At 40.9% G+C, this 17,993-nt stretch overlaps 1 protein-coding gene across 6 annotated transcripts in view; it reads right to left on the bottom strand.

Annotated features, from left to right (window-relative positions):
• The window catches only part of LOC124168443 (leucine-rich repeat and immunoglobulin-like domain containing-NOGO receptor-interacting protein 4), a 939,647-nt gene that overhangs the window by 232,233 nt on the left and 689,421 nt on the right, over positions 1-17,993 (bottom strand). The window contains exon 1 of one of the 6 annotated variants that reach the window (XM_046546688.1): positions 5,232-5,250. The exons of the other annotated variants lie outside the window; for them this stretch is intronic. The gene's annotated coding sequence lies outside the window, so the exon portion shown is untranslated. Of the gene's footprint in view, positions 1-5,231; positions 5,251-17,993 lie in introns of those variants that run through there. 6 annotated transcript variants of the gene reach the window in all.

The following is a 17,993-nucleotide window of genomic DNA, read 5'->3' as shown; positions in this document are numbered from 1 at the left end:
TTTACATTTTTATCCGTCCCAGCGACGCGGAAACTTCCACCGACTTTCGTGTTTTCCGGAACCATGACTCGAAGATATATGGGCATGATGTTATACTTCCGAGAATTCGCATTAATAACGACTCTTAATTTTAGATAACACCCCCTTGGAAGACCGGAAATCATATTACGTACTGTTTAATCCTTAACAAGCTTCCACTGATAATTCCCACGAATTGCGGCGGCAGATGAAGTTCCCGAGACTCAACAATACCTCTTCACACGAATAGCTTATCAGCTTCGTGGAACACCCGCAACACCAGCCTAATTCATCCCCTCACTTATGCTCTACCCATTTGTCAATCATTCACCCAATCAGCGCGGCTCCACAATCAAGGCTAAACGAAATTAACTCGGAGGGGAACCCATTGAACAATTCCTTAATGGCCACAACATTACTACATCCGCTTGAACGCAAAGATATTCTTTAGAAACATTTCTACTCATTCTCTCTAACTACTCGTAAAATGCTGACATACTGACATTCTGCCTGTAAAATAAAATAAGAAAGACATCCGAGTTTCAGGAACTCTATTCTTCACACGATGCAAAAACTTTTTATGCAACTATAAGCACAAGGAAGACCGTTAATTTCTACGTAGGATCATATAGTGTAAAGCATTCTCTATCGCATTATTAATTGTACTTATTTTTTTCTAAAAAACTATCCTTTTTGCAAAAAAGTACGTTACCCAACGATGTGCGCTTGGTATTACCGAAATTTTTGTTCCAATAACTTGCAGTTTTGATATATGGAAGATACAACTATTCCTGTTTGCAGAAACTGATTGATTACACCACTGAAATTAAATAAATTGTTGTAAACAACGCAAACCTCTTTTGACTTAAAACCAATGGAGGAAATGAAAATCCTTTGGTACAGTAGCGTGCTGTAGAATTTATGCAAGGCAGGTAATTAGAAAAATTATATTAAATACTAAAAATGGTAAATATCGTTTGTTACATATACGTATGTTTTTCTAAGAACACTACATATTTCCTTGGGCTGAACACTAGCGTGTCATCCACGATTATGATTCGGGGTAGTAGTTACACAAATTAAGCCAAACTTGGCCGATTATGGCATTGATGAATCATTCAAATGCCGCCTCAGCAGCCCATTCTCACTGTTCTGCAACCATTGCCCAGAAAACTCACGAATGTGAAAAAAATTATGACTCATCAAAGCAATGTACTGTCGATTTTACACTGATTTGTAGTCTCCGACTTGATATTTTTTGCTCGTCTATGCGATGGCAACACGCATCAAAGGTTTTTATTCTTCAAAAGAGCCTGTTGACGACTTTTCGATGGGCGAATGGCAACCTTCGCTTCGTAATGCTCCATCGGCTGTGATCCGCAGCATGACACAAATGCTCAGTAGCTCAGTGAGCCCAACAGGGGAATAAACCGCGCTCCGATGATCACAGCCGCGAATGACTCTTCTCCGCCGTTTCACTGGAACTTGAGTCAGACCTTCTCCCAACCAATACCCGCAATATAGTCCCATCTTTGGAAACTTATGAGCTACCTACTCATACATACGGATTTATTATACATAGTGTGTATACCGTAAGGGTGCCTTCATAGCTCGGCGCTGCGTAATTGGGGGCTGAGCTAACTCATCGCAGCAAGTTGGAGCCCTTAACAGCGAAAACAAATGAAAGGCAAAAAGCGTTGGCTCCTAAAAATCGGTCTGGGAGCATATCATCTTATGATTTCGAGCCAAACGCACAATACATATGTTGTTTTGTGCATTTTTACGCAATTTCATTTCTTAAAATATTCTTCGTAACTATAAATAGCATTTGAAGTTAATATGACGAACATAATGTCGATAATCATGCATGCAATGATGGCCCTTGCCTATGCATTATTATGATCTTTAAATTTTATTTCCTAACTCGGAATATTCGAGAAATAGCTAATTACATACACTCAGTGAACATGAGTAACGTGGAATGTGATCAGGAATATTTATTAATGATAACTGTTGTTCAAACAGATTGTCCTATTCATGTTATCTAAATGGCTCTAACTGAGTAGATCATGAGGGAACAATTATTAGATATCAATTGGAATTTAAACGACCGTATTCACCAACAAGGAGCTCTCACGCTGTATTTAGCTTGTGACATCATTGACCTACATGTTATGTTAACCTACGCTGCTCGGTGATTGTATTCTAATTTAGGGCTAACATTTATCCTATGTTTAAGAAAGATACGAAATATCTATGCTTAACACTTCAAAATAAGAGTAAGTAAATAATGAAATAAACAGCATTTACCACTCCCATTAGAGCTAATCTTGCATATTTGTATACCTAAGCTTCCCATAAATAAACACCAATTCGAAATCACGAGAAGAAAATCTGACAGGTTCAGTTTTTCTGCGACGACGCAGCGAGCTGGAGACGTGACGTCATCTTTTCTCAAAGACGGGCTCTGATTGGCTCGCTAGCCGCGGCGTCAACGCAACGCCGAACTGTGAAGGCACCCTAAGTTGGCGCACGGGCCCGCGAAGTACCTGAGCCGTGAGCAAAGAAGGGTAGTGCAGGACCGACAAAAAAACTGTATGGGACCGACACAGGTAGCTGGCGGGTCCGTTCTCCCATCCCTTTCCTCCCCCCGACGAAGGCAACTAACACCTCTAATAGAATAATTAACTTTTTTTACTTTCTCATTGAATCTCAATCTTATCTAGCGATTTGATAGATGGATTTTTCTTCCTCATAGGAAAACCCACAAAAAATCGCTGGCACATTAATTGCGTATGCTTGGTTTCGCTTATAGTAGGGCCCTCTTCGCTTCTATAGCGTTGGGGTGTTTTTCCCTCGTCCCGTCCCTTCCGTCCCTTTCCCTTCCCAGAGGCGTCGACGGGCTCCTATCGCGGCGGCGCCTCTTTCCTTTTCCCTTCCTCTCCTCCCCCTCCCCGGGTGATCGGGCGTATAAGCCACGGGCTTGGTTCCCGGCGCCGGTGCGTTGTATCCTTCGAAGGGTTCGCCCAGAACCCTCATACCATTGCATCTCAATCTAAATAGCATATTTGTAAAGGACTGAAAAAGCTAAGAAGAATTATAAAAAACACGAAGTGCTCCGATCATAAATAACGAAATGGTCGAAAGTTAAAACAAAATATACAGTATAACGGCTAAAAAATAACGGACCCGCCAGCTACCTGTGTCGGTCCCAAACAGTTCTTGTCCGTCCTTTGCTCTCCTTCTTTGCTCGCGGATCAGATACTTCGCGGGCCCCTTGCGCCAACTTACGGCGCCACTATAGATATCCATTACGACAGGTTTGTATGGAGTATTTCAGTCTGCTCTCCCTTCATGAACTTACCTCTTCAATTAAAAATAAGACCAATTCCCTTTAATTCTATGTAAAAATCCTATTCTATTCCTTCCTCTCCCTCGTTTATCCAACATTCTACCTTCTAACACCGTTTTCAACTACCCATTCCAACGTGGCGCCAATGTAAACATTTGTAAATATTTTTGGTTGCTGTTCGATTTGTTAATTTATTAGCTCTTTTGTTTCATTTTTTATTTCAAAAAATTCACTTCAATGTTGGAAATCATGCTGTTGCGTACAATTTTATTTAAAATAAAATAAAAATTGCCACAGTGACAACATGAAGTGGACACTTACTCTGAGTTCGAACAAAGTTTTCTGAACCACTCATAAAACGTCATCACCACAATGTACATGGCCATACATCCTGCATCCATTACGAATATTTTTCAGCGAATATGAGATTCGACCTCAAGTACGTAGATTGTTTACGCAGTAAGCTTTATTTATAAGTCCTGTACTGATTTATATGTACATTATTTTGCTCACTAATCAACGTCCGAGACACTAATAAACGTTAAATTAATTTCGCAACTTATTGGAGGAGTAGCACGATATTTCAGTACAAACACGTAATTAATTGAGGATATGGTCCAATGAAAACGATTTCGTGCATATGCATAAATAAGAAGCAGGTGAATTATCGTATCAGCTTCCTCTGCGAGAAACCTGTGACGAAAAGAGACAAGAAACCAGTTGACCACATTAATCATTAGGTTTTATTAAAAGCTTCTTCTCTTTTCATTAAAACTAAAAATTAGATGCACACTCACAAGGCAGCGTCTAATTTAGGAATCCCCATCTCCTCGTGGAACTAGACAAGTGACAGCACATGGTGCGTTAGATTCCACTTTTAGAAACGTCAGCTGCCCGGGAGGCGAGGGGGAACGGAAGCAAAGATATTTCACATTAGCACATGCTCCTGCGATGACGATTCTCCCTAGTCGCACTCAGCCAAGACTCCTCTACACGACGCTATCAGCGATTCCTTAATCATTCGCTGAGATTTTCGCGGTTCACAAGTATTATCAAGGGGACTCCACTATGTATAGGAGGCCCAGGAACATGGCGTTTAAGCGTTGCCGTTTCGCGCGCATTGTAATAGGCAGCACCACTAGGCAAGAGTATCTCGTTCAGTGTTACGTTCGCCATTAACCGTAGCGGAAGTGGTCTCTTTTAGTTGACGATCATCTCGAATGCATTAAATAAGTGTTCTGTATGATTTATTGGCTCAGTTACACATTACTGCCGTGTATTTCTTCGTGAAAAGTGAATATAAATGACCGGTAGCGCCGCGAGTGACGATTTAGAAATCTGATTATCATGCGCGCGGAGCGATAACAATGCTAGCAGCGGACTTGATAATCCAATATTGTAATATTCGCGGCTATAATGAAACCGATTCCCCCAACCGCACCCAACCCAACGATCTGAAGATTAGGCATACAAGCTCAAACCGACATTCATAAACAATTGCCCATGGAGAAGCGAATGGCAGAGGTCGCGAAACGCCATGCCAACCTAATCACGCGGTAAGACCCGAAAACGTTTAAGCTACAATAATTTCTAATTACCACGAACCGTGACCATTACCGTTAAGGTAGCCAAAAACACTAACAAGCCTCTCTATCGAATCCAACCTTGTACAATCTGTACAACGCTATGAAATATTTTCAGTAAAGACATGATTGATTACACACATCACTTTCGTTGAATCAGTGATTCAATCCAAAGGTTGGCTTGGTTGTGGGAAGGCGAAGTCCTCTAAATTGTCTTATCATAACTACGAGTTATCTCACCGTAACTATGAGTAGAGTCGTTGCAGCCCTAAACCTACCCCGCCTTCTACGAGTGCCTGATATCCTTTCTGCTCACAAGCTGCCCAAGGCAAACGAGTTCATCTCAAAGTTTGTCACCAACTTCTAGTCCAGGCTTGGGGCAACCCAGAACACGCCTCTCACGAACATCTGGAATTATAACCCAGCAATTACAACTACATACAAATTGACTCAGTAAATTACTCGTCTATGACTCTTTCCTATGCCTTTTCTTATTGCAGAATTAGCAAGTAAATTAATAATGCTTGATTTAAAGAAAAAATATCTAAAATAAAGAAAACTGCTACTTGCAATCATAAAATAATAATAATAAATGAATCAAAAAAAAAACCTTTTTTCTTGAGAATATCCATTAACTTGACCCAGTTCACTCTCTGAAATGCTTTTTTCAAAATTTTAGTACATTGATTGGCAAAATTTGAAATGTTGAAATCAAGAACCTGAATTTTTTTTTAATTTAGCCACACCCTAAATAGTGGCCCCCACAAGGGCTAGGCCCTTGTCGCCTCATTGTATTGTACCCGTCTTGAGGAGCAGCGCGAGATCCCGCCGAAGAGTCAACGACCCGCGTTTGATGCTCGGCGGGGTTTGCTTAGTGCAGCGGCGCGACAGGGGCAGACGCCCCGCGGCTCCGCTGAGAAAGGCAAACGATCGAGATAAGAGGGGGTGGGGAGAGGGATCTAAGGGGGCGCACCAATCTGGACCGAGGCACGCGCGTTCACACAGGCTGGAGGACACTCACGAAAGCCTCGTCCAACTCCGTGCGAGGTAAAGAATTCATTCCACGACAGAAACTCTAAAGCAGTAAAACTTCATCATAACAGGGTCCATAGCAACTTCCCATGTTCTTTTTCACGGATTTTCCCCTGATTTCCATTCTGAATGTTTTCATATCCCAAATTTTATTTACAATTCCAACTGACTTCATTAAAAAAACTAGCAGGCCACTAGGGTGTTGATCGGGAAGGACAGTACCCAGAGAAGTAGGAAACTTGGGCCTTTGATTTTTAGGAAAAAGAACAAAGCAGGTTTAATTCTGGTAAACAATTGTAACAGCAATCAATAGAAAAAAAGATTTCCGTATACCGCGCACGGGATCAGCTTTTGCCCCGCTCCGCAACATTGACCGTTATGTGTGTCCGTACGTGTGCAAACCAAAAACGTTATGTGAGCGCACACCCCAGCAAAAAAATTTGCAAAAAGGGTATTAATAGTCAAGTGCAGAATCCTTTGAGTTATGTTTTCCTTATGAGCATGTCGATAGGTGTGCCTACCACAGAAGGATAATAATAATAAAATGCCTTTATTCGGGCGAGGTTGAGACTAAAAAGTCCCCTCTTCCACCTAACCCCTCGATAACGTCAATGCAAGCATATTAAAAATGGTGGACAAACGTTTACAATACAAAGAATATACAATATACACTGTTTGTGAAATGTCAAAAATATAAACAACTATATGTGAAATTTTTGTGTGAGAAAGATTTCTGTTTGTGGGAAAAAAACATGAGGATAAGGGTGTAATATCCTTCAGCGAAAAAACCCACTGCAGGAAAACGGCGCAAAGGCGGCTGAAAACGGCGCATAGGATGGATGAAGGATACGTATGACGTCCAACCGCAGAAGTTGTATGACGTGACGTAACGAACAGTAATGAGAAATCGACGCAAAGGACGCATCGGACGCAATTGCAAGTAGCACTACGGGGTTTGATAGCAGGAGATGGACCTATGTACTAACTCGGGTGGCAATCCGTGCAGCCTTATGGAAATGCATAGTGGACGGACAAACAGACATCCTCTTTTAAAGATAATAATATATGAAGATATTTAGGAAGCAGCCCGATACGAACAAAAATAGTTATTGAGAATCAAGTCTTGGAGCAAGTGTCGCACTTCCAGTACTTAGGATGCGATGCACGTTGAACACAGTAATATCTTGACCCTGCATGCCTCAACAGCTCTGCTAACCGTCAAATTCTCGTTCACTTCAGATGTCAGCACTAGAGGACAGCACAGGTTTTAACTATCGTTGTGTGAATGCACGATAGTTCCAACGATTGCTGGAACAATCGTAATCTGAACGAGGCATACCTACCGCATTACCAGCGTAACATTCCCATCGTGAAATACCAGGTTGACTTCGCTGATTAGGTTCAGGGGAATATCAACGCCACATTCCACCCTCAAAATTTTCCCGCTTGAGTGAATTAATGGATTGGTCCAGAAAGTACTCTTGGAGTTCACAACACCACCACTCCCTCCACAAAATGGATTCCCGGCGATCCTCTTTTCCACTTTGGCTAATGTCTCCGACTTTCACTGACAGCATCAAGGTCAACGAAGACAAGTCACACAAGTTTCAACGGAAGATCTCGGTCCAGAAATCACCATTCGCAAAAAAATGAAACACTATATCTGACCTCATAGTGCCCATGAAAAGAGAGATATAAAAATAAAAACGTTGACGTGATAAAAAATACCTTAAAAACCCACGTTTTTATTCGATTAATAAAAATAAACCACCTAGCCTTGGCCAAAGGTGTAGCGTTAAAATTTTACAGATAAAAGGCTACATGTTCGAATAAAATATCGTGAAAATCATTCGCTCATATCAATTTTAAAATAAAAAATCAAATCATTTTAAGTTTAAATAAACCCTTGATTTTTTAAAAACTTCAACGCATTGTTATCCATGGATAAAATATATCCACACCTCTGGTATACAAAATCATTCCGAAAGACGAGATACTTTGAACGACTAGCTAATATATTGGATAAAATAACGTAAACCGTTTCATTAGCCATCAATAACGATCACGTGATAGCTATGATATTATATATGCTATGATATTATATTAACAATCTAACTATGATATCTATTATACCGAAACTTAAGATACTAACCAAATATGATCAGGCCAAATAACGCTGCAAAAAAATGTCATACTATTCACAAAAGGACGCACACAAAAACAAACAGACTTACTTCAAACAGCTGACGATAAGAATTCGGATTTTCGTCTAATACTCTACAGCTTAGTTTAGTATGTTCGGTATTCTACTATGGGCATCTGGTAATCATTGTTTGGTCATCGTTTGGTAATCCTTCGAACGACTCCGGCAAATGTTTCTATTCTAAAGTTCTATTATAACTATTATCCGTTTTCCTTTCCTTTGGTTTCCAACAGTCATATCCACCTTACCATACTCAAGTTGCCTAATCAGTCTGCATCAAGTTTAATTTGGCCTTGTATCATTTCAAGCCGTAATTCACAAAGCATATGGTGTAAAATATTTACTCAGCTCGAATTTCCGATAATTGGTACCGCGAGCTCATCAGAGTAATGAAGATTTAATCACAGTTTGCAACACTGAAGTTTTCGCTCGATCATCTCATACAGCCATAACTTTTGATGATAGTGGAGCCCCTTGCTTGAGTGGATTTTGTTAATGGCAATGATGTACAGTGTACGGCGGCGGAAAAAATTAACGCCAAGCCTATTGGTGACTGAAAGCGGCCAGCTCAGGAACTAATTGAAGACGTCCGTCTTCCAAAATTTTGTCCTCGTAATGCTCTCATACAACCGGGAATTTAAAAAAAAACTATGTTCCCCATACACGCAGAAAAATCAAATATCCTTCGCATTATGACAACGCGTAAAAGACTACGGACTAAGAATTCTTCCCAATATTCTCCGAGGTATGCTCCGCGTCTCATCTAGAATAGAGTTTACAACCGTTGGGACATCTACATCTACATAATACCCCGCAAGCCGCCTAAAAAGACGTGTGGCAGGAGGTGATATGACACTAGCCGTTTACACTTAAAAATGAAGTCCTCGAACGAAGTTAGGACTAGCGAATATTAAAGTCCTTTATGGTTCGGGGGAAAAACGAATTCCCATATCTATCCGTTCGGCAAAACACCTCTCTTAATTTATCGCTTCTATTGGACCTGGAAATATAGTGGGGCTCTAATATTATGTTCAGACATCTGTGAACACATCTGACGCACTTGGAATTGAAACTGATAAAGGACGTTTTACACTGGGCACGGAATTGCGTAGGTCAGAACTGCATTAATTTCTAAAATGGCGTGGAATAGCGCGAATACATGAACGAAATTGGAAAAGGCTATTTTGCCATCTCACGTCCACGCATTCTCGAATGTGTTCTAGCAATTCACGGCTTTACACGACGCAATTTTGACTGCACCTTCGTACACACGTCAGATTGTGCAAGTACGTGCCCCGTGTAAAACGGCCTAAGGGCACAATCGTTCCGGTGGTGTACTGGGTGAAGTATTATACAACGCTGTAGAGTGAGTTGGCCGCTTTCAGACGTCAATGAGCTTTGCACTTATTTTTTCCGCCTCCGTACATCTACGAAGTTATGGGCAGGGCCACCCATTAAGTCATAGTCTTTGAGGCACTAGAGATGGCGGTGGCTATGCTCAGCTATCAGGGATGGTGAAGTCGAATGGTCTTAATATTCCACCACATTGAGTGACCGTGGTTTTCCTTTGGCGTAAAACTTCATACGCTGTCTATTCAAAAATTTTCTGCTTATAAAATATCGAATATATAAGATGTGATTATTGTCGGTAAAATGTATTTTGGGCGGATTTTAGTATTATAAGACTAGTATTATAGATCAGTATTATTAAGAGTGATAATTTAGGTCTAATCAGACACAGTGGCGTAACTAGGAATATGCTTTGGGGGGGGGGGTGGATGGTAGGGTCTGGGGGTGAGGCCCTCCTCCGATCAACAGGGGGTCCGGGAAAATTTTTGAACAATTACATACCTGGAAATACATTTTACATCATCTTTGGCACTTAAAATTTCACTTTGAGTCAATTCAGTAATTATACGTCAAAACTAGACGATACTTTAAAATAATTTTTTTAATTCCTCTGAGGCTTTGGTGGGGAGGATCTATCCCCCTCTTCTCCCCATAGTGACGCCACGGATCGGACAATTACGGATAATTTCGCGCGCTAAATCCTATTTTCATTTGCTATCTCTTCATACATCATTTTTGTTATAATGCTGGAGTTTTACACTATTCAACTACTGCCAATAGTGAACTACTCAGATGACTGCCAGTTCTAAACGGATTCCAGGGACATTCAATATGGCGGCCCTAGCTTCACCCAGAATACGTCCAGGGGCGTAGCCAGAGGGGGGGGGGGAGGGTCCGGGAGGTCCAGACCCCCCCCCCCCCGAAATATAAGAACAAAATCATTTTCCTTCATAAAAGAAAACAAAATATAGAAAAATCATGAAATAACAAAATATTTCTTTTACAAATGAAGTTTTTTCGATTTTGAAGTGTTAAAATTAGTTTAAAACCCTCTACTTAGTACGCTGTTTTTTTTATTTACCCCCCCCCCCCCAGTTTTGGACCCTCCCCGAACGAAATTCCTGGCTACGCCACTGAATACGTCACGCCATCTCCGCTGAACTACATACTGCAAGGGGCCACCCATTCCGTCAGCGGAAGGACCCTCAGCTCACTGGGTTGAATAAGGGCTGGAGTCGACAATTTTCCCATCAGACGACTCGATATGACCGACGCGACGGTTTCAACCAGATCCGAGTGGATAATGAGTGGAGGAGGCAACGAGAAGACGCGGCCATCAATGGCTAAGGCCTTCTCCTTCGTCTCGCGACCGACGAGTGGGCTAACAATGATGATGGGATGATCTGTGCGAGGACTCCTTTTCAACGGGCCAAGACGGTCGCGTCGCGTCGATGCATTGCGTAGCGCTCTCCTCATCCATCCATCCATCCGAACGCAGCGAACCGGCAAATTTATTCTCCCGGGAATTCAGCGGAGTGAATCAGCGCTACCAACTTGAGAGACTATGAAGAAGTGTGGTATGTGCAGGAGGCAAGGAGGTTGCAAATACATATCTGGAGGCGCTGTTTCCGAGTTTTTAGCGTGGTCACAGTTCCGCCATCTTGGTTTGACAATTTTTGGACTTAAGTCTCCTGCTGATATTTTGAGGTGGCTAAGTTTTGTTCTGAAAAATGAACTATATTAAGTGAAAATGCTACCATAATAAACCTAAGGCTGGAAGGCGATACTAGGTGGAACTTGGTGACAGGAAACATAATGAAGATACACTTTTGTATGTTCCACAGGATTTTTAATTACCGACCCAGGTTTCGACAGTACAGGAACCCATTTCCTCGTTAGCTCTTCCCCCTCCCACCATCACCACCTCCTCCCTGTCTTAACCCCCCCCCCCCCCCAATCCCTAAGGTATGTATAAGCTCGCAAATTTGCGTATATTCACCTTGATAATGACATAGTGTACTGTCGAAACCTGGGTCGGTAATTGAAACTCCTGTGGAACATACAAAAGTGTCTTCATTATGTTTCCTGCTACCATAATCATTATTATTTCGCCTGTGATTGTCATCGGATTCTTCCCATCATTCGCGATACTTCTATTAATATATTATAAATAAACTGTGTCTGTTAACTACTTTACTGGCGGGGATATCCTTAAAAATATACTTAATTACAGTCACCGTTAAATTTCCGCAGGCTATAATAAAATTCTATACCAGTATAAGCGCAAGTAAATGACTAGTTTACTCTCGTAAAATTTTATTTTCAGCTGAGCTGGTTGTAGAACGTAACAGTGGTGATTGATAGAAAATTTTCCCCGGGAAAAGATGTTTGAGTCATAACTTCGCTATGCCTACAAATGAAGTAAGAAAAAAAATTAACATTGTGCGTTCCACAAGTTATTTTAATGTATTAAAGAGTTATGACCAAAAATTTAAGCAAATTGTAAGCATTGGCCCTTATGGGATTGTCAATGTTTTGGTCAAAGTGGGCGTGGATTGTCCTACCCAAGCACTCCCATTCCGGCCACACTTCGCTCCACGCTCGAAACCAGTGGTGCCCCCTCCAGATATTTACAACCTCCTTGGCCGGAGGCGACACACAGCTGAAGCCAATATGGTAGTTTCCTTCATCAAAGAAAACGAAAGGCATTGATTGCGATTCGTTACCCACCATTAGTGTATTCATGATATAAAAATTATTGGGTTCTAGAAATCCCAGTTAAGACGAATGGTATTGGTCAAGTTTAACCGCCTTTTAAAAAGGCCAGATTGGCGCCCATGCGATGCCACTCCACGTGACGTACAGGGACCTAGTTTCTATACAAGTAGATAGGAGTTTTACATCGTCTGAGATTACTAATGTATGCATGAGGCACAGAGCTCAGGGAAACATGTCTTAATAATCACCTATTAAAATTGCCTAAAGTCGGAGAGTTTTCTTCTTTTGATAAGGTATTAATAATCCTTATTTAAGCCAAGCGCTACCAGCTAGCATGGTACTCTACTACCTGCAAGCATCCTGCGTCGTATCAGCGCTCAAAGCCTCGCCCCAAGTTCACCTCACTTGCGGCAGCGGGAACCAGAACGACGTCACACGGATATTCTCCCAGCATTCATACTTAGCCGTCACATTTTCGCGCGCTTGAAAATGTTTACTTTTCATTTAATCGAGAAAAACAGATATCTTCATTTAAAAATGTAAAAGCGTGAAATAAGTACTCCAGGAGTAATAATCTTTCGATTTAGGCAAATAAAAAATAATATGAAACCACCCTATTGCGCCGTGAGGGAAGGATGGAGAGAAACCCGGCGTCGGCATTACCATGCTCTTAACGAAAGGTGCCAAGGGGACCACGAATTAACATCTCATCCGACGGACGGAGTGTATTAATTAACGTGTCATCCAAAAAGCAGCTGAGTAGGTATCACCTAGCTAAACATTTATTTCATTCCAGGTTCTTATACTGTATTGCTCGGTGATGTATTGGAAGGAGGCGCTTGAAAGATTAGGGCAATTTTATTTTACCTAAATATTATTTTCTTCAATACCCAATTTTATTTTATGAGGAAGAAACCAGAGGCAGGGTTTTGACAACATAAAACTATTTTTCCCCAATGGAATTATAATTTTGTAATGGCATACCCTATGACCAATCTTTTGAATATAATGAAAATTGAAGTGAGATACCAAATATTCAATTGAAACAGAAACTACAAATGAAACAACAACTTTAATTAATTAATTTAGCATCACTTTTCTTAGATAAAAACGAAAAGGGGCACTAATTTAAGTATATTCAACGTTACTTCTGCGGCAGATAAAGACTTTTAGATGAAGAATAACAAATGAATTCATAAGATCACAATATGCTACACACCGATATCACTCCACAAACGCTGCCTCTCACTGAACGATCCGACTGTCACTCACCATTGTCACTTTAAATTCCGTCCATGTACCCTGTTCTCTCATCGCCCATCCGGACTACCAAATACATATATATATCCCTCCCACTCCACGTGTTTCATCTTTCCTTGCCCAAGCTTTTCTGGCTTCCCGACATTAAACACCAGGATATGGTATATTAACGAGTGCAATAAAGGAAGATCTGGTTGGTGTGGTGGGTGCAGTGTTGGCTTCCCACCCAGTGGGACTAGGTTCACTTCCCGGCGGTGGCAGAGATTATTCGAACACCTGCTTGAGTGCTTTGAGGAGGGAAATTCAAGTATAGCATTCCGTCCGTCGCAAGGGACGTTAAGCGGTGGTCCCTTTGACGTCTTTTGTTAAGATCAAGCTAATTTCGACACCGGGTTTCCCTCCACACTTCCATTCCCCTATGGCGCCAATGACCTAAGCTGTCGGTTGCCACCTCCAAAAACCACGCCATGCAATAAAGCAAACAAACTTGGAGTGAAATAAAGGTCTCCAAAGCTATCGTAAATTAAGGGATTCCAAACAATAAAATCTCGTAATTAAAGTCAAAGAAAAAGTTCGCCTCAATAAGAATTCAACCCGAAAGTTGTTTTGTATATGAGGGTACAGCTCATCCCAAAATAACCCAAAGGTGTGTGAAATTTATACATTCAGGTTAGAGGGGTCAGTTCCTCACAGTTCGAGGATTTTGTTGGGGGTGTCCCAAGGGATTCAAATCCGGGCCCCTCGATCAATAACCAATCACGATACCCATTAGGTTACTATACTGACCAGAAGGGGCGTTTAAATTCGCACTCATTAACACTTTTAAGTAAAGATACAATTAAATGTATGATTCTGTTTTTTTCCTTTCCACCCATGGTGGCAGCCTAAGTCCGCAAAATTTCCAAGTTGCATTTACTAGGACTTCAGGACGTAACACGGGTCAAGAATACGCAGAACAGGACTAATTATTGTTCTTCGTAAGCACATGTAAGGACAAAACGATCCCTACGAAACTCGAGAAACACTGTCGCATGCATTTGAAGTCGGAAAGGGTTTTTTCAAGGCTCATTGCCGCTGCAATTAACAGGGCGTAACGGAATTCGGAATAGGAATAATTCCGCCTTTAAACCCAATCGCAAAGGCAGGGCTTTAAGGCTCATTAGTCTAGGGCTCCAATTTGGAAAGCAAGGGGGGCCATTAGCTTCAGCGATGGCTGCGGAAGTAACAATTCATTCGCATTATCCGTTAATTCATCGGACATATGCATAAGCTTGCCTCTTCGTATTAGAGTAATGCTTTACGAAAAATACCCAGAGAAGATACATATTCTATTCGCCTTGAGACCATTTAACAGTTCCATTATCAAACGGAGACATATTTCTTGCTTACGCAACACTAGGGAGCCGAGCATAAACTTAATGAGAGTGGGGATTGCGTAAAACCTACAAGTAACGAGGGTTACCTCGAAGCAGTTCCAATCCACCAGCTTACTTATCTTATGATCTATTTACAGAAAAAATACCAATATGTAAAAATTAGGATTAATGAAAAATATTAGATTCACATCTTATAAAAATATTATTAGCACTGGAAGCCATCTTCTGCAGAATTAAAAAAAGCAAACTGCGGCACAAAGTCAAGTATTACTAAATATAATGAAGTGTAAAAAATATTTTATTACAAATAAATTCAAAATTACAAGGATTTTTAAATTTTATAATGTAACGTGGAATCCATGAAGTTACGCCAGAGACAACTAATTATGCAAGCATAGAGCCGCATCTATATCTTTTCCGGAATTTACTTCTTCATTCCCAATTACATTCGCGTTATTTTCAGATGAGATTTCTTCCATAATTCGCGTTTATGATTCATTCATAAATACTGTCACGCAAGAATACATTAGATATTTTTTAAAATAGAACTATTTCACAAGCTGCAAAATAACTGTCCATACACCAAGGATAACATTTGTCCATAAAATAATCATACCGCTTAACCGGGACCAGAAACCGGATCCCCCCATTGATAGTCTGATAACCTACCAATTGCATTGTTGAGCCATGTTTGCCCAGTGCGATTCTCTTACTACGTTTCACCGAAAAAGCTGTTTACTAAGTCAATTGTTACTGCAGTGTATTGGATATCGATCCCTACAGAAAAGGGGACGAAAAGATCCGGAAAAACACTGCGGTCGTCCGGAAATTACAATCAATGTATCATTGAAATCCTGACGTGGCGGCAGACACGGAAAAAGTCCCTATAATCGTTCCCCCGGGACAGCACAACATCAGCAATCCTATTGAAGGCTTCCGGGGCCAGTTGAAACTGAAGACGAATTACTTCCGCTTTTTCAACCGTCTACGCCCAAACACGACAGCGCCGCCATCGAAAACCGACGGGCACTGTCAGTAAATAAATCGCGATAAAATACCATATGACACACCACCCCAAACTCCTGAAGAAATGACAAAATGTGAGTCTCCATTTAATAAATTCTGGCTTTTGGACTATTTCATTGCTTCACATCATGAAAGTAACACAAGAACCGAACCACCAAATTCATTGAAGATTAATGCACCAATCGGTTGACATGAGGTATCCTTGAACACGCGGTCCGATAGAAAACAACCCCGAATAAAAAATGATTACGAAAATCGCCCACATTTCCTGACTCTTCAAGGCTGAAAGAATATCAAGGTCACATTAATAAGAAATTGGAAGAAAACTGTTCCGAATTCTCACATCAACACTTGTGATCGAAATTGATTCATCGTTGAAATTCTGAAGGGGGTAGGTATAACTTCCTCGTCCGAACGCATATCACAGAGGTCCAGAGACCCCAAAAATGGGCGTAATTTCCCCATTCGTACATAGTCGGCGGATCGTTAATTACACCCGACAGGTTCTGAATCAGGATTATTTATTACGTTTATCATGACGGGATGATTAGCGAATGGAGAAGGCTAATTGATTTCTTTGACACGTCATCGACCAGAGATTTGAATCAACCCGAATTTATCAGCCAACTAGTGACCTTAATGAGGGGTCGAATAGATTGCATCCACGCATAAATAAATAACGGCCCTTTGCGAGAATCAAGAACTGTAACGGAACCAAAATAAAGAAATAACCCACATTCTCCCACACTAAGAATTAAAAAAAAACTAATAAATGTCTCCCCTGAACAATTCATGCGATATTCTACGTCCTGCGAGACTAATTACCGCATAAAACAACATCATCTTCGTTTAAACGGGGGCAAATGTGTCGTCATCAGTCTCAGCCACGATATACCGAAATATGAGATCCAAAATAGGTTATTTATCCCAACGCATAAAGAGGGACACTAACAAGGATGATAAAATTAATCATCTTCCCGAGTTGATGAATTTTGACTCCGCAAATATTTAGAAAGAAGTGTACAGTGTACAATCCAACTGTCGTTGCTTCAAATCATCAAAGCAACAAGAAAACTGCACCACCAAATTAATGAAAGATTACTTCACCAATAGGATGACATAGGGCGTCTTCGAACATGCGGCTATTTTTCCCGATAGGGAACACCTCCATACTCTCAGTTTACTATTTTATTATTGCGATAATAATACGTCGCTCAAATGTCTTACATTAAGTATAAAATAATTTTTTTTAAAGTATTAAATTTTCACTTCGTCAACATTTTTTACTTCTCTGCGACTGCGTCATCGGGACTACCTTAACAATCAACCAATATAGAAAGAACAGAGAGAATTAGCGTAAAGCAAGATATTCTCATGCTTCGAATGATACGAGTAAGTACTTCATTACGTAACAGAAAAATATAAGAACGGTTTTATGTCCACTGACAGACTTCAAGATTATTTCCATACCAAGTAAAGATCACAAGAAAAATATAAATTAAACCAATGTGCATGCCTACCTCTGATATTAATAACCTTTCAGACATCTCGAGTTTGGGCCCTATTATCTAGGACCCAACAGCGTTACCCAGATATTAAGCGAATTAGGCTAGGAGCCGCTGGAGACTCGGAGGCTGCGTGCTACGCTTTGATTGTTAGAACAATTAAGAATGGATATCTTTAAGAGCGACACGGAAAACATAATATTAGAGCCGCACTATATTTACAGGTCCGACAGAAGCGATAAATTAGGAGAGATGTTTTGCCGAACGGCTAGATATGGGAATTCGTTTCTCCCCCGAACCATAAAGGACTTTAATAAATATGCTAGTCCCAACTTCGTTAGAGCACTTCATTTTTATGCGTAAACGGCTGGTGTCCTAACACCCCCTGCCACACGCCTTTTAGGCGGCTTGCGGGGTATCAAGTAGATGTATCCATCCATTTTATCTTCGCCTTCCTCCTCCAGCACCAGGTCTCGAAGACCTCTCTTTTCTGACCAGTTTTCCCAATGGTCCATCACATTTGATTTAATGTCTTATATGTAACACACACAGATAAAGCCACGTAGCGGA

Source organism: Ischnura elegans, chromosome 11 (assembly GCF_921293095.1).
Source record: "Ischnura elegans chromosome 11, ioIscEleg1.1, whole genome shotgun sequence".
NCBI lineage: Eukaryota > Metazoa > Arthropoda > Insecta > Odonata > Coenagrionidae > Ischnura > Ischnura elegans.
The sequence above is the reverse complement of the archived record's forward strand: the minus strand, read 5'-3'. Positions and strand labels throughout refer to the sequence as shown.